This window comes from Platalea leucorodia, assembly GCF_965183815.1.
Source record: "Platalea leucorodia genome assembly, chromosome: 11".
Lineage (NCBI taxonomy): Eukaryota > Metazoa > Chordata > Aves > Pelecaniformes > Threskiornithidae > Platalea > Platalea leucorodia.
The window spans coordinates 11,935,413-11,951,816 of NC_138833.1; the positions used below are offsets into that span (position 1 = coordinate 11,935,413).

General features: G+C 42.2%; 1 protein-coding gene across 3 annotated transcripts in view; it reads right to left on the reverse strand.

Annotated features, from left to right (window-relative positions):
• The window catches only part of CNOT6 (CCR4-NOT transcription complex subunit 6), a 33,643-nt gene extending 24,096 nt beyond the window's left edge, over nt 1–9,547 (reverse strand). For all 3 annotated transcript variants that reach the window (XR_014229504.1, XM_082324493.1, XM_082324492.1), the window contains exon 1: nt 9,352–9,547. The gene's annotated coding sequence lies outside the window, so the exon portion shown is untranslated. The remainder of the gene's footprint in view (nt 1–9,351) is intronic.
• Nucleotides 9,548–16,404: the final 6,857 nt, after the last annotated feature.

Here is a 16,404-nt window from a genome sequence, read left to right on the forward strand (position 1 = left end):
TCAGGACAACATAATTGTTGCTCTGGCCCCACCTACCTGAAATCTCTTCTCACACAGCAGGAAGCAAAATCTTCCTTCCAACTACCCTCACCCATGCATCAGTTAAATAGTAACACTGAACAAAGTCCGAAATCCTAACTGAAGGCAAAGTACACTGCTTTAAAGATAACTTAAAGTTGTAGCAGTTCTAGCAATATATGGGCTAATCAGAAATGCTAACCTGTATTTAATGGGTTAATCTCTACTGTTGAGCTTTATTAGAATGAACAGAAATTACTGCTTTAAACTCCAAACAGTGACCCTCTTCAAAGGGAACAGAAGCACATCTAAAAGATAACTACTATGCTTTGGAAAAAGTTCTTTAAGGTAATTCCATAGTGTTGTATTTCAGTTTTTACCATAAAACTTAAGATTTGCTCATTCCCACTCAAAGATACACCACCCATTCTTTAAATAAGCGCTTTTCTAAAATGAATCAAGCTTACTGTTTCATTTTTCTGTCACTGGTGGCACTTTACTCAGCAAGTTACAAATTTCTGTGGGAACTTAATTACATTTCAGCTTAAAGTACAGGCAAATGAAGCAACAACATTGCATAAACAGACACTGTCCCTGTCTAGGATGACAAGGTGCAACATCTGTCTTCTCACAGAAAAGCAACATCTGGCTTCTCACAGAAGCTTGAACAGGCTTATGATAAAGGTCAGTCCCTACAGAATTTACACACTTGAATTGATGAGTTGAGTCAATGACTGTTATTTATCCTCAGTCTATACCATGCATGGGCAACAAACTAGACAGTGATCTTAATACTGAAAAATGATGGAAAAAATACTCATAGGCAAGATACCATGATGAGGAAAGGAAGCAAGCAAGTACCCAACACATCACAGCTAAACCTCAAGTGTCACGTGAAGTAAATGTGATGTACTTCATCTAAACTCTTATTTAAAATTATTTGGGACCATCCCACACCAAGACATAAAGAACTAGAGAATTAAATGTTTTTTCTGTGTGCCTGATAGCATTCCAACAAAACCTTCGAAATTTCATGTCAGTCTTATTTCTATTAATGTCTTATTCAGAGCATACTAAGTTGAAACTTTAGTTTTCTTAAAAATAAATCTTAACATACACCTATAGTTTTGGATTTCCCAACTACTAGCAGGTATACACCATAATATGGAAGAATACTTGCATCCTGCTATGAAATATAGCTTCTGGTTATATTTTGCTACGATATACAAGTGTGCAAGTAGATAAACCAAAGTTCAGAAATGCAGGTGTAAGCCATCATCTAAAAGAAAAAAAACTGAAGGAATTAAAGCATCCTCAAATTAGAAGAATCCATACTAAAGCACATTAGAACCAAAATTACAAATATTTTTATGCTGAATAGACAGATGTTTGAGGACTTGCCTATCTATTGAAATACAACCTTACATTTAACTTTGTAGGAGCGAACAAGATTGCTCTATTGAAATACACACAAAAGAAAACATCAGTGTTGCAAGAAAACACAGATTATTTTTTTTTTCCTACTAGTATGCTATTTTTAGGTAAATATCAAGTCTGTTGTGTAAACACCTATTATTTGTTGACTAGTGCAAATGCTCTCGGCATTTCATTTTGAAAAGGCTGTTCAAATATTTTATTTTTTTTTTTTTAACAGTAAGTATATAGTATTGAAAAAATAAGACTAGGAAAAATCCTATTGGGAAATTAGCTAAAGGGTAACACCTGAATTTTTCAGAATACATGCTGTGAATTAAAAATTTCCTTTTACCTAGTGTGGGGAGGGATGGCACGTAACAGCTGTGTGCACAGGCAGAACTGGAGCAGCACAAGAGTGACTCCTGAAACACATCCCACCCCCAAGAGCCCCAACTATAACGCGTGGGAAAGTGTCAAGATCCCTTTAACCCAATTTCTAGCTTAATGTTGGAATAATCTAAATTTAAAAAATGCTGTTGAGTCAACATAAAGTCAATTGATCCATTCCAAGTGCTTTTTCACTTGCTAGGATCACATTTTAGTGGCTGTTAGCATATTAAGATTTAATGGCTTCATCAGGGAAGTAATGCTTCTTCATCATATTTTGAGGACTTCTAAAACTAGAATTTTACATGACTGCCAATACAAAACCACAAGTTACCCTTCCTCTTTTTCAGACTTAGATAATGCAGTGGGATGTGAACATGCATTACAGCTAGGTAATAATAAACACAAGATACTGATTAAGTCAATACACATTAGTTCATGTGAGTATATCTGGAATACGACTAATCAGATGAGTTATTCGATTTTGTATATACAAGTTCTACTACAGAAAACTCAACGTTGACAAATGCTTTAATATTCTTTCAAAAAAATCTATAAAGCTGCAGAAGTTCTGCAAAACCCTTAATCTAGCCAAAGCTGACTAAAATGAGACATAACCCTCCTGAAACTTAAGAAAAGCAAAGCATCCTGGTTCAGATCAACTGGGCCATAAATGCCAAAGGATATATTTGCTGTTTTCAGGAAGATTTGATTAGACTATAGAGCCATATAGTACCAAGTAGATCAGGCTTTACATTTTGTTAAGTCCAAAAATCAGTCAATTCATATTTTTAAGATGACCATATTATTAAGTTTTGACCTGCAGGTATTTCAAATTTAATTAAGGTTTCTTTGTCCTTCTTAACTACTTGTTTATAGAAATGCAAACTGGCTGGTTACAAGGTGTGTGGCAGGGGTAGGGAGGTTGCCATTTTCCAAACCTCTACTCCTCCTCCTGCCCAACCTGCCACCCCTCCACTCCACTTGCAATCACAATTTCCTACCAGATGAGCAACCTGCAGCCCAATATTTTAATGGTCTACGTGTAACCCCCTAAACCTTGGAAGGCGTGAAGAACTTATTTACCATAGTTTCACTAGTGTATAGAAGCAATTTTCACTTCCATGTTCAGTTGCTATAAAGACCAGTTTGGGTTCAAAAGAGAACTCTAAAATGGTCAGAACACAAAAGGCGCAATTCAGTGCAGAGGTCCTTGACCGCTCCATCTTCTAGACAGACCTACGAGATAGATCTATTTTATCTGATTCATGATAAAGAACTCAAATTCCCACCCCTTATGTTACACAACATCTAATGATTAGAAATACTATGTCCTAATGTTCTCAGTGTAGCATAGACATAGTCCAGATGATTAGAACAGTTCTTAATTATCAGCAGTTGTATGTAATTATGCCTATAGTAAAAGGCTGCTCTATACAAAACAAACATGAATGCAAAACCAAACTGCAAAGCAAAGGCTGACCTTTTACTGGTATCCCTAGAAGCACTTTGGCTAGCTAATGAGTACTATACAACATTCAGATTTTTGCATTTTCTATTTTAGTGTATTCTGAAATGCCAATACATTAAAAGATCAGTCAGGTTCACTTACTTTAAGAATTTACTTGCATTACATAATTTATACTATACGAATAAGCTGGAACCTAAAAGATCAACTTCAAAAGGAAGAGTTCTGTCATAAAACATTTCGCTTCAAGTTTTAAAAATGCAGATAGGCAGTAAGACCAAGGCTTAAAAGCTTCACCTACAAATGTCTTCAGAAAGCTAATGAGAATGGTCTTACACTCCAAAACGTTAATATAATACCAACTCTCACTCCACTGGTTGTGTCCAGACAATCATATTTGACAATTTACTTATGATTCTTCATGATATATGGAACATTAATTCATGTTTAGAGTAACTACTGCACAATTTCTTATCTTGGTCCAACTCGGTAAGCTATTCTAAATACTGGCACGTATACCACAATGTTCCTTACCACATTTTCCTTTATGCATCTGCAGAATACTTACCACATTTCTGTTGTTTTGTGGGTGAAAACATGAAGTCACCGCACAAAACATTATTCTCTTTCTTAGCCTTGCAACAGAACTTAGGAGTAAGAGAGAACCTAGCTATTTTAAATGAAGTTTGAACATGAGCTCATTTTCAGCATTCCTGCTACAGATCTGAATGAGAGCTTGACAAGAGGTGTCAGTATCTAAATCCAAAAATCTTTGCCTTCCTAAAAAACAATTTCTAGATATTTAAATGCTTGTTAATATTAGAGGTGCTAAATTAACTGAAGTTCAGGATATTACAGAACTTGTTCTGTACAGATGCTCTACTCATCTAGCCACATCCTGATAGAAGCAACCAGACTATTCATAGATTGTTTTTACTTCAAATTAAACCAACAAGCCCAAGAATGTTGCTCCACAACCACACTCTTGCGCAGCAAAGCCAACTTGAGATTTCTTTCCTGTCCCCATGTTCCACTTCATCACCTCCCTCCGCTGTATTGATGCAGCTGTTTGTGAGACAATGCTGAAAACCAACAATGATACCCAGGTAAGAACGTGGGGTTTATTGTTAGTGGTTTAAAAAAAAAAAAAAAAAAAAAAAAGTGTCACCACTCCAGTCACATCACTGGTTTTCAGCATTACTCTGATGATGGCTGTACTGACGTAAATTATGTGGAGTTAACGAGCAACCAAAGTAGCAGCTTTCCAAGTCCTGCCACTGGAGGAAAGTCGTGACATACTATACCAGAAGAAACCACGGGGTGATCTAGCCCATTGCTCCCTATGCAGAAAGCACCTATGCCATGACTGACAATTACTGTATGATCAGTTCTCAAATCTCCAGAGGCAGATCTTTCATGATGTTCCTCAGCAAAGCAAGGATTCCTTCCTAGTTTTAATTATCCTTCCCACAGATCACTTGTTCCTAAAAACTCTTGCTCCTGAAAATACCCTGTTTACAGATGAATTGTGATTAAGGCAGCACTGAAACTTCTCTTAGTCCACAGGACCTTTGCTTTGTCAGGCAAAGCTCTTCTGTTGGGCAGACAACTGCTAAAACTTCTTTAAAAGAATATTAAAAAGTGTTAATGGTCAGAGTTTGGCATAAAACATCTTAATATTTTTTTTTATTTAGCCATTACAATGCTGTCTCCTTGTTCTGACAGGTGATATAGATCACACGGTGCACGCTCAAAGCTAGCTGTGTTTTAGTTTAGTTTCAAGCCTTCCTGTCTTTGTAGGTGTGGGTTCAATGCGTGTTTTGTTCCAAAGAAAGCACATGAAAGGATCTGTCTCTGAAGCGCAGCCAGTGCTTAAAGTTTTTTTCTGATCCCTGACTCTGCAAACTGATCTATGCAGAGAGATACTTTTATGGAGCACCATTTAAGTCAGATCAACTTGCAAGATCCACACCTCACTCATTAAATATACTCCAAAATAGCTCAAGCAGTAAAGCTGCACAGATTATTTCTAATATGCAGTATACTAAATTATGGTATACTTCATGGTCTCCTAACTAAGGCAAGATGCTGTACCCTAATGACATGAGCTATCACTCAGATTGCTTCAGCACGTTCTAGAAACCCCCAAGTCTTCAGACTGAAACTGCTGCCTTGCTAAGGACAGGGGGAGAGTTCAAAGAGCTGAAGGGGGCCTCGGAGATACTGGTATTATAAAACAGTACAATGTCTTTAGGAGAGGCTTAATGTAGGAAACCGCTTAACTTGCAAAATAAGGGTTGCATATCAGGAACACGACTAAGACACACAAGAGAGCCATCAAAATATACAGGCTGTGATTGCAGCTCCTAGACGGCAGTCTCCATAACATACCTAATGGCTTTCCCAGTCTAAAAAAAAAAAAAAAATCTCTTCCTGCAGAGCTCCATTATAGCATAAATCGGAATACTAACAGCAAGTATTTTAATTCTAAACTAAACAACTGTGTATATATTTTCTGCTCCTAGTCCCTCCTTGATTAAAAAAAAAGCCCTCTGAGGCATTAACAAAAGGATTCATGTTGAGTCTTACAAAAGAGAAAATTGAGTTGTTGCCAATTTTATTTTTTTTTTTTAAATAAGCACTATCTTGGAGGCGTAATTAGTAGCTCAAAAGTACATGTTAAGCATTTAAACAGCTTTTTCTATGGGACCTGCCTAAGCATTTGTAAACGCTTTAAGACTTCAACTGCAGAAATCGCTCAATGTAGAAATCGTGAGTGCAGGTCCTCAAGCTTCTGTCAAGCTTCCCTGTTGAGTGGACTTCTACAACCCAATTTCAATGTAGGAACATAAATTATGTCACTTAATACAATGCTAATCATCTTGCAGGATATTGTACAATCATCACACTTCCAAGTGTGAAGCACCAACACTGAAGGGGGAATACAAAACAGATGAAACGCTGCAGTGACACGGTTTGATCAATTCATGTATAAAGCTTTCAAAATTACACCATGAAGAAGTCTAAATTTAGACTGGATTCAGTAATGTCAGTATTTTGACACTGAAACCAGTGTAAAATCTCAACATACAAATTAAAAAAAATAGATACGTTGTATGCAACAGGGCAAGGGTCAACCTCTGTCTCGCACAACTAGGACTAAAATCTAGGGGTAGGGTTTGTTGAGATTGCTCCTGTGAGGTTTTGAGGTCAGTGGTAGTTTTTTTCAAGCTCATCATACACAACTGTAACCTTTGAATACTATACATTTCTCCTAGCAAAAAAACCCCTATGGGAATAAGTGACAATTTTAGTATAGTCTTTCAATTCTGAAGACTGAAAGGCATCTTCATTCATAAAGATACCATCTCTGTATAATCTTCACTTAATGTGGCTCCACTTGGGCCAGGGGTGTAGTGTTACAAACTGCGCGTACACATGTGTGCAGCCAAAATTACATGACAAAAACAGAGAACATTTAAACCTCAATATTCTGTTAGCAAACAGAACAAGGGCCTCTGCAGCAGGGACTGCCTGTTGGAGCAGGTGCTGCACAACCTTCAGGAGGAATTCTGATTCACCACCCAGCTTCCTAGGCACAGTGGTAATCCAAATAACAAGACAGACTGCACTACAAACAAAAATACTTAGCTTTTCGGTGATAGATTAACAGGACCATTTCTGTTTACACTGCCATGCTTAAAAAAAAAAAAAAAGATGTTTTTGTTCATCTGTTGGGAAAGAATTTATAGTTTGCTCAATCTTGGGAGCATTCGACTCCATTTTAAAGACACCGGTTTCCATCATGAACATTGCACTTGCTTAGAAGAACGTCTTCCTAACATCTAGTACAACCTGATCTTAATGATTTGTACCTTGAAAGGTACCATGCTCATTCAATTTGTGACCCTTTGTAAAACATTTTCAAGTCTTCATACATAAAACATCAGAAGTATTTACCTGCCCGTGCAGGTAAATACAGTCTCGTCTATCTTTATATTTCAGTTCTTCCTCTAAAATTCAAGCAAAGTAAACAGCCTGAACACATCAAGACCGTATTCAGAGTTCAACTTCAAAATGCAAACAGAAGAGAGATGCATGGTAGTATCCTTTTTATAAATGGACTGATGCAAGCGATTCAGGTGAAAAATGAATAAACTGTTAATCCAAATGCAAAGGGCTCCATTTCAGTAATAGCATGAATAAACCCCCACAGAAGGCTTCATCGCTAGCAGCAAACTCCAGAGTCCAGATGAACCAGCAGGAAGAACAGAGGGCGGATAATCCTGTAAAATTACCCCAGTGGAAATGCTGATAAATTCCCAATTACGAGACCTGCTCTAGAATGAAAAAAAATGCAAGATACAATACAATTACCAGTCAACACTTGCACATCTTTGTATTTAAGGCAGACAAATATCACAGGTATTTCTTAAACCCTAATTTTGAATTAGTTACCCGTTGTGGCAAAATCTAGATTAAGAAAATAAGACCCAGAAATCAAATGAAAAGCCAGAAAATCTGCAACTCTAGTTACAAAGCAAATACCCGTCTGTGAAGTTATCTTTTCAGTAATACAACTTTCTATGCATTTGTGGAAATAGAGATATCTGTATTAAAAAAAAAAAAACCAAACAACAAACCCTGTTTTACTGTATTTGTTCTGAATGTATTTCTTGTATTACACAAAGCAAAGTAGGTTTCACAGGAATTTTTAATGTTTGTGGGAAAATTGCTGATAAAATACTGTTCACTATATATGTCTATCAAGATAGAGGCAGGTGTATCGATACAAACTCTTCTAAAGCCTTGCCTGATCCCAGGCTTAAAATTCTCTGTGAGATGGTAAATGAGAAAAGCTGCCCTGTGAGCACGATGGCAGACCGCGGAGCCCAGGAGCTGCTACCCCGCTCCTCCGCGCCATGCAGGAGTCTTGCACCCAGCTCAGGTTTTCAGCCCCTGCACACCTGTCCGAGCCGAACAAACGCAATAAAAAATCCCCTCCTAATTAGCTCAATTAAAGAGTAACTGCTGTTCAGAGGCCGGGACGCGCCGAGCCCGTCCGCCCCGGGCGCCCCCCCGTCCGCCCGCCCCAATTCCCCTCTGTTTATCCCTGCATGCGTCTGTCCCGCGGCCTCACGTGCCAGCGCTCGGCCCGCCTCCCGCGCGCCCCCATTGGCCGCCGGGGCTGGCAATCACGCCCCGCGCCTGCCTTGCCGTTTCCCTCCGCCGGAACGAGCGAGGGCCGCTCCGGGCCCCGGCGCCAGCGAGGCCTCGGCTCCGCTGCCGGCGGGGCGGGCGGCTGCCGGCAGCTCCTTCCGGGGCGGGAGAGGCGCTCCGCTGACAGGCAGCGCTGCCGGTCCCCCGTGGGCTCCCAGCGGGGCGAATGGGCCTCCGGGGAGGCAGAGACGCGGGGAAGCCGTGCGCTGAGGTGGACGGGCAATTACCAGACTGATGTCATTTCCCTCTGCCTTTGTTTTATTATTTTAAACTCAAATGCACGGTGAGGAAAAAACCAAACCAGCAAACAAAAAACTTCAGGCTTCCGGATGCCATTATACTAATTTCTCTTAATTGCCTTCCCGATGCAAATAAACCCGGGCTCCCTGCGAGGCGCCGCCCGCCCGGCTCCCTCCCGCACGCCGGGTGGGTGTTTACTGGCCTCCGGCCGGGGGTGCGTGGCCGGGCAAGTTCCCGGCGGCGGAGCCCCCCTTCCCCGCCGCTCCCCGCCTCGATACCAGCCGTTCCCCACCGCTTCCCGGGGCGCGGAGCCTCCCCCGGGCGTCCCCGCAGCAACGACCGCCCCGGGCCCAGCGCTTCCTCCAGCGCCGCCCCCCCCCCGACACCCCCCCGATCCCCTCACGCCCAGGGGGGCCTCGCCCCCCCCGTGACGCCCCCCAAGGACGCAGCGCGGGGGGACCCCCCCGCCCAACTCCGCGGGAGGCTCCCCCGCAATAACGCCGCCCCCCTCCCCCGCAGCAGGGCCCCCCCGCAGCGCTGCCCCCCCCCGAGCGAGAGCCCCCCCTCCAGGCGAGGCGCGGCGCGGCGGGGGCCGCCCCTACCTGTGGCTGCAGCATCCCCGTCCCCCCGCCGCCCTCGCTCCGCCGCCTGCCTGGCTCTTTGTTTCCTGCCGCGGGCCGGACGGGAGAGCAGCTCCCCCCCGCCTCCTCCTCACACTCATTGAAAGCAAACAAGCATCATGGCGGCGCTGGCGGCGGCGGCGGCTGCGGGCGGGCCGGCCCTCCTCCTCCTCCTCCTCCTCCTCCTCCTCCTGCTGCTGCTGCTGCTGTTGCTGTTGCTCTCCCTCGCCCCGCCTGCCCGGGCCGCCCGCACTTCGCGCACGCTCGGCGGCCGCAGAGGGCGACGAGGGACGGGGGGGGCAGGAGGCCGGGGCGAGCCCGGCGGTGGCCGCCGGAGGGGCGGGGGGGCTGCGGCGGGGCTGGGGAAGGGGCAGGGGGGCGTGGGGATGATAGGCGGTGGGGGAAGGCGTTTGGAGGGGTGGTTTGGGTTAGGAACCGGGGGGGCGCGGGGCGAGGAGCGGAGCTGGAGGCAGAGAAGTGGGTGAAAGTAACGCGTCAGCTCTATCGTAAAACACAAACCAGTGTAAATGGTATATCGCAGGGAAACGGCCTCTAGTAGGAGTCCAAGAAGCCTAATGACAACAGTCACTTGTTTGAAAAAGAACTTCTAAATTCTCCTGCAAACGTCCGAATCGGGAACTCAAACTTGGCGGATGTGCTCAGACAAAATGTGAATGGTGTGCTCAACGCTTTTTAGGAAAGAGGATATCTTTTATATGTTTGTGGCTTTAATAGCAAAATAGTGCCCCAGATCCTTTGCTCTGACATTTGCGTGAACAGTGTTTACCATGAAATGGCCACCAGAATTGCCATCAGCACCTTTGTGAAACTCAGGTTATGGCTCGCATCATTTTCTCCCTTGAACCGATTAATGGATGTGTAGCAAGGTATTTGGAAAAATAAAGGACGTTCTTGTTAAGTGGTGTTATTACTGCCCCTGTGCAACAAGACTTTACAGTAAGATGAGAGATGCTATGTGAAGTGATGGTGGGGAAGTGCTATCCGTGGTGCAGTACCGGCCAAAATCATAAATAATGACTTCCAAATGAAGGATTTCCTCTGATTTTCATAGAGTTCAAGCACTGGTGATGCAGCAGCAAATGTGTGCTTGCTACGCACCACCTCATCAACAGGAATAGTAAAGAAAAAAACATTATCCCAGATACACAACCCTATGTCTGACTGGAAAGCTAAAAAAGAATTGAAGCCTTATCTCTTCAGGTATAACTGGATACGTGGCTGGAAATGAATAGCGCTCACACTGTTACACAACAAGGCATTCTCTTTTAACACAATTTAAAGGAGGACAGTACCTGGTCGTGCTTCTGAGGAACACCACCACCAACCATCAAGAGAAACGCCTTGAAAAAGATGACTCTGGCACACTGCATACCAAACCTGATCGCAGAATGTCCTGCATTGAAAGGCTCAGCCCTTTGGCACTTTGCATCAAATAATCCTGCTATACTTCAGATTTCTGTTCAGCCTTATCGTATCATGTATCTGAAATGCTCTCGGATGATAAACTATCTCCTCGCCGCATGGCACAGTCCTGTGCTAGAGATATCTGAGCTAGCTCCGTTACGGGATGCAGGGCAGGCTCTGGCAGAAGCGCCGTATCTGCTTCCCGGGCTTGGCTGGCTCTGGAGAGCTGACAGTCATTCAGAACTAACTTGAGTAGCTCTACATGTCATTCTCCTGTGCTGCATCTCTTTTCTTTCCGATAACCAGCTGTCCCGCACATTCTTCAGTTAATACTTTCTAGGTCAGATATGGCCTCAATAGACTATATCATTTTGCCCAGAGCTAATTCTCCAAAAGCAGTAGGAAAGTCTTTGAATACGTTGCAGGATTTTCCAGGAATTGCTGCTCAGCAAAGAAAATTCAGCTGATCATAAGTCTCTTGAAAAATGCTTGCAGGGAAACTTCACTCCTCGAGGATGGATACTGGGGTAATATTGCGGTAGACTTGGAAGGGTCTACTGGTGAGGGCCTTCATTGCTGCAAGTGGAGAACAAGTGGCAGAAAATACTAGGAATTCTCAAATAACTGAGATAAACAAAAAGAGCATTAGAGGAAATCATTTAAAAGCAATTAAAAAATAATTCTGTGTTATTGCCCATTATATAAACTAACAGGAGATCCCAGCAATTTGGCAGATTTCAAATGAATTAACTTTCTGAGAAGTTTACAGGTTATTTATAAAAAAAAAAACCCCAACAATATTGGAAGAGTCCAAAGTTCTGGCCTGTTATGGCCTTTTATGTCAACAATTTTCCTTTGAACTGCCAGCTTGCCTGTGTGGTTTGAAACGGCAGAATGAAGTAAAAACAGATATGTGGGGTTTTTTTTTTAGAAACTGTTATGCTCCACTGAATTTCCTGTGCAGAAGTGCTGTTGCGCATCTGTATGCGTGATTAACTTTTGCTCCCTGTAAGTGTTATCAGACCTGTAACCAGGCAAACACTGGAGCAGATGGCCAGTGCCAGTATCGGTGTTCCTGGTCTGGGTGCTTAATGAGATCTGAGAGTGTAATATGAGCCTCTTTCATTTTGTCTGTCTTGCATGGCAGATATACTTCGTGCGAGTGCTCTTGTTGCTCAAGGTCACAGATTCGTCAATCAAAAGAGAGCCCTTTCCATTAATCTTTTGCCTGCCCGTGAGAGTTTCCATGTGTCTCCGGAGCTGCTGTGTCGCATGGCGTGCCGTTGTCCTGAGTTCGGGACTACTGCTGGTAAAGACAATCAGATGAGAGCAGAAATTAGTCCCTTTTTCAATACAATGTTAAGTTTACCATACTCTGAGCTTAAATTTTCCTTTGTTAGCCCTAAAACAAAAATACCTTTTTGTTCTGTGGAGTAAGGCTTCAGTTGGGCCAAACCTTGCTTGTGACACACAACCGCGCGTCCCACAAAATGAAGGCGAATGTCCTATAACCTTTCTGACCTTATACCTGGAGCCAGAAATATTTGCTGTGAGTACTTTAAGAACTCTTAGCACCCCTGTCATCTCCCCTCTTCATGCACACATCCAAGGCAGGAGCTGGGGACTGTGCCTGGGAGGACATGGGGAGTGCTACTTGGTCTGTCTTACCAACACTTACAGGTGTTTTGAGGTCCTGTTGCCCCTGTGCACTGACAGAGGGATGTGAAACTTGTGGTAGAGAGTTGTCTTTGTGGCTGAGCTATGGTACTTTTTGCTTTGTTTAAATCACCAAATTTGGTGAAGCTATGCTCTTTTGAAATATCTGTATACAGTTGTACAATAGAGGCTTGTTTGACTTCTAAATTCTTTGTAGTAAAAGATATATCCTTCATCCTGCATGGCTCATACATGATGGGTGAGCTGAACCATCACCCCATCCTGAGAGAGAGCAGGTACAGAGCTGTCATGGTTTGTGAAAGCTCTTGTGTCTGGGGTTACAGAAGAGGTGAACAAGGAAAGGCTCAGTGCTCTCCGCTCCCCCACTTTCTGTGCCCAGGAAATGTGAAAAAAACAATGTAACTGGAGGGAAGACATGAAGCAGGGGAGGAGAGCAGAGTTATGGCAAAGCAGGGGAAATAATGAGCAGGAAAGAAGGGAGTAACTCAGAGGAGGAGAGGGATCCCAAATAGGAGGGCAGAGCTTAATCATGCTCTACATTTCCAATATACCCAGACAGAGAGACAGGGATCCGAACTGCAGGATAGCTTCCATGGCTATGGAGATCAGTGGGATCACTGCTCTGAACATGGGATGTTCCTAAAATGACAGATACTCTGAAAAATGAGGACTTGGAGCACTCATATTGAACATCTAAAATCATTGCATGCTTAATGATTTCAGCCTTAAGTTTTATGGCCTGTTCTCCATCTACCGAGTGAATGTAAGAGCATCTTCTGTCACAGTCGGATAGTAGAGATAAATCTTTGATGTTTATTGAGCATAAAAGTACAGTGAAAGCCCCATACAAAAAGCATTGAGGCAATTAATATTCCTGCTTTCCTCTGCATGGAATGGAGTTCAGTGGTTTCCAGAAGACTTGTATATAAAAAGATAATTGAAAACTCCCCTTATGCATATCTGCAACAGAGCTCAATTAAAGAATTTTAATCCTGGGATGGCACAATTTGTAGGTAAGGGCTTTGCAGCCTTAGCATTACTTTAATATGCGTTGTTACACAAAAATAGTATAGGTACTTAAAAAGAAGTTGAATATGATCAAAAGCTTTCTTTCTAGAAATATTTGCATTTAGTATGAAGACTTCCATAGTGAGAGAAGAATTTCTAACTCTTTTTTGCCAGTTATGGATACTAATACTTAGCTCTGCCACCACCTGAGATGCTTATGCCATGTTTAGATGACTGTTACAATTACTTAGATATTTGGTCTGTTATCAGGACTGTCACAGTTTAAAATGTGTGCTGAATCTTGTTCTCTACCTTAAGCTTGCAGGTCTGCGGAGCATTTAGACAGTAATATTTTCTAGTGTGTGCATTTGTGCTATGCTGTAGTGGTAAAGTAACAGATCTAAGAATACCACAATTCTTTCTTGTCCTAATCAAATATTAAAATCTGAACACTGTTAAGAAGCTGAAATTATGAACCATGATGTTGTTTTCCTCATTGTCATTTTTTACGTACAGGCTGATTCTTACAATTTTTTGTCTCTAGAATCACCTCTCCAACTCTTGGTTACATTTCTCCAAGAAGATCACCATCTTTTCGTATTAAAACAAAGTTAATGATATGAAAGAAAAAGTAAAAGGTATGACCTGCGTACATTCATTACATGGGCAGAGCTCCTGGTTGCACTCAAAGCACTGCGAAAGGAGCACTAGGCTTTGCCTTTCACAGGAAGAGCTTTTATGTATGTGAGTGAATTGTGAAAATTGCTATGAAATACTTGAATGCCCAGTTATGGAGTCACAACTGAGAGGTTAAATGCCGAATAATGGCATTATCAATGTAAGATGGAAGGATTCTCCTTAGTGGAAAGCCAGCCGCTCAAACTACCTGTCCAGCTTTTTGGTCCTTTCTACCGTATCCTCTTCTCTTTGTACCCCTTTTGGCAGGTTTTTTCCCCTCTTCTGTCAGCATCTTATTTTTCATCTTTATTCATTGTTGCTTTCTATGCTTTTCTCTAGCAGCAGAAACATATTTACTTGCAAGCTGATCCCATCTGTGCTCCTGCATGGTAAAGGTTCCCCCTGCCGTGGCACTGCATGTTTGGTTTAGTTTCGTACGACTGCTAGGAAGCTTCAGCCTTCAGGAGTGCCAGGATTTCACACACGGATCAGACAGGCAGGGTACTGCCGCTTGAGCATGGTTTTAAAAAAAAGAGGGTGTGCTGTTTTTCTTGTGTAAGAAAATGCAATAATACTATAATCATTTGACGCCTGATAGTTCACTGAAATGGAAGACTGCTGAACTTTTAACTTAATTGGGTCTCTTACGCTTGCACGGTTTCCTACTCATGAACCAGGATATATGGGGACTATAACTCAAATATACACTAAGCTGTCCCTGCTGCAGTCTCGTACCTTGCAAATTAAGTAGGATCAGGACTCAAAAGAGAGAACTAAGGAGACCTATGTCCTGGAGGAAATTACCATGAATTAAAAAATGATGGTTTCTCTCTTCATAAAAAATGAACTAATGCTCCAGTGTGACACTATGGAACTCTTCAGCTTATAAAGGTACTGTCTTTCAGGAAATATATATGTTAATCCAGCTGTCATGCAAAAATTCTCATTTGGAGCCTGATCTAATTCCCATTGAAGTAGAGATGGACTCAATCTACTTAAATTTCTCCATGCAGTTTCATGGCCTTCCACTATCTTCATCTGTTGTATCACATTACCGTGTGTGTGGGTAGAGTTGCCACATTCCACCCATGACACAACTGTTTTAGTGGCAAGTGAAGTGATATGTGCATATGGCATATGCAGTCTTTACACAAACCGTATGCTTTCAGACAGCTATCTATGTAATTGGGGGAAGTTATGGAGGCTTCTTGAATATAAAGTTCATTTGCTACATTATTAGAAGACATTGCAAGCTTCGTTTATCATTACAGTGACCTTACTTTTGATATTTGAGAGACAGAATGAGTGATTTATTGTTTAGTTTTTGTAAATTAGTAACTCAGTTTAATGACTTTAATAACAATAAAATGGTTGCACGAAGCTTTTATAATCAATGTCTATAATTTTCTTATTTCTTGCATCAAACCTTAGGAACAAATTGTACTTATATAACAGTAAGTGACTTCATACAATTTCCAGTTACAGTTACACGTAGTCTTACTTTTGCTACCTGTTACACATTTCCAAGACGTTAAATGTCCTCGTTGCTGAGTGTTTTGCATAGGAGATCATTATTTACCTGAAGAGTTTTGACTAAGGACAGTCTCTAGTGGGAAAAAAAACCCTCCACTGAATTTATAAAGTACACTTTAATCATAAAGCTATTATAGACGCTGATATTCTTTTTTTTCATTGGTAGTTACAAAAAAAATACAAAATTACTGAATAAATTTAGCTAGTGAAGTATGGATATTTTTATATTATCTGAATCAACAAAATACTTTCCTTAGGACACCACGTTTGCAGAGACGGGGGACAACATAGTATTGGGTGAAACACCAACACAGCTGAAATAATTAAATACTAAAACTCGGCAGCTTCCCATGGAGCTACACATTAGATCGCTTCCCTGCTGCAGAGCTGGGCCTGTTGCTCCGGGACACCCTGGGGTAGGATTCACCTAAATAAGCATGGACATACATTGTATCTGTCTGTGAGCTGCTCACCATGGGCTGCCCCCGTAGTCAGTGGAGGCTACAGTACGCATCCTTGGGGCTGTAATTTCTTTTTGAAGGCTCTGAAGGCAGGCATTGGAGCTGAGATTATGAAACTGGAAGAGGTTTGTTCCCAAGTGCTGGGAGACCTCACTGAGTTGAACAAATGCAGGGTATTCACTGCTGCAAAGGGGAGGGGGTTGACTCAGTGTCTATAGCCATACTGGCTAAAAGGCTGCACCACAAAATGGCA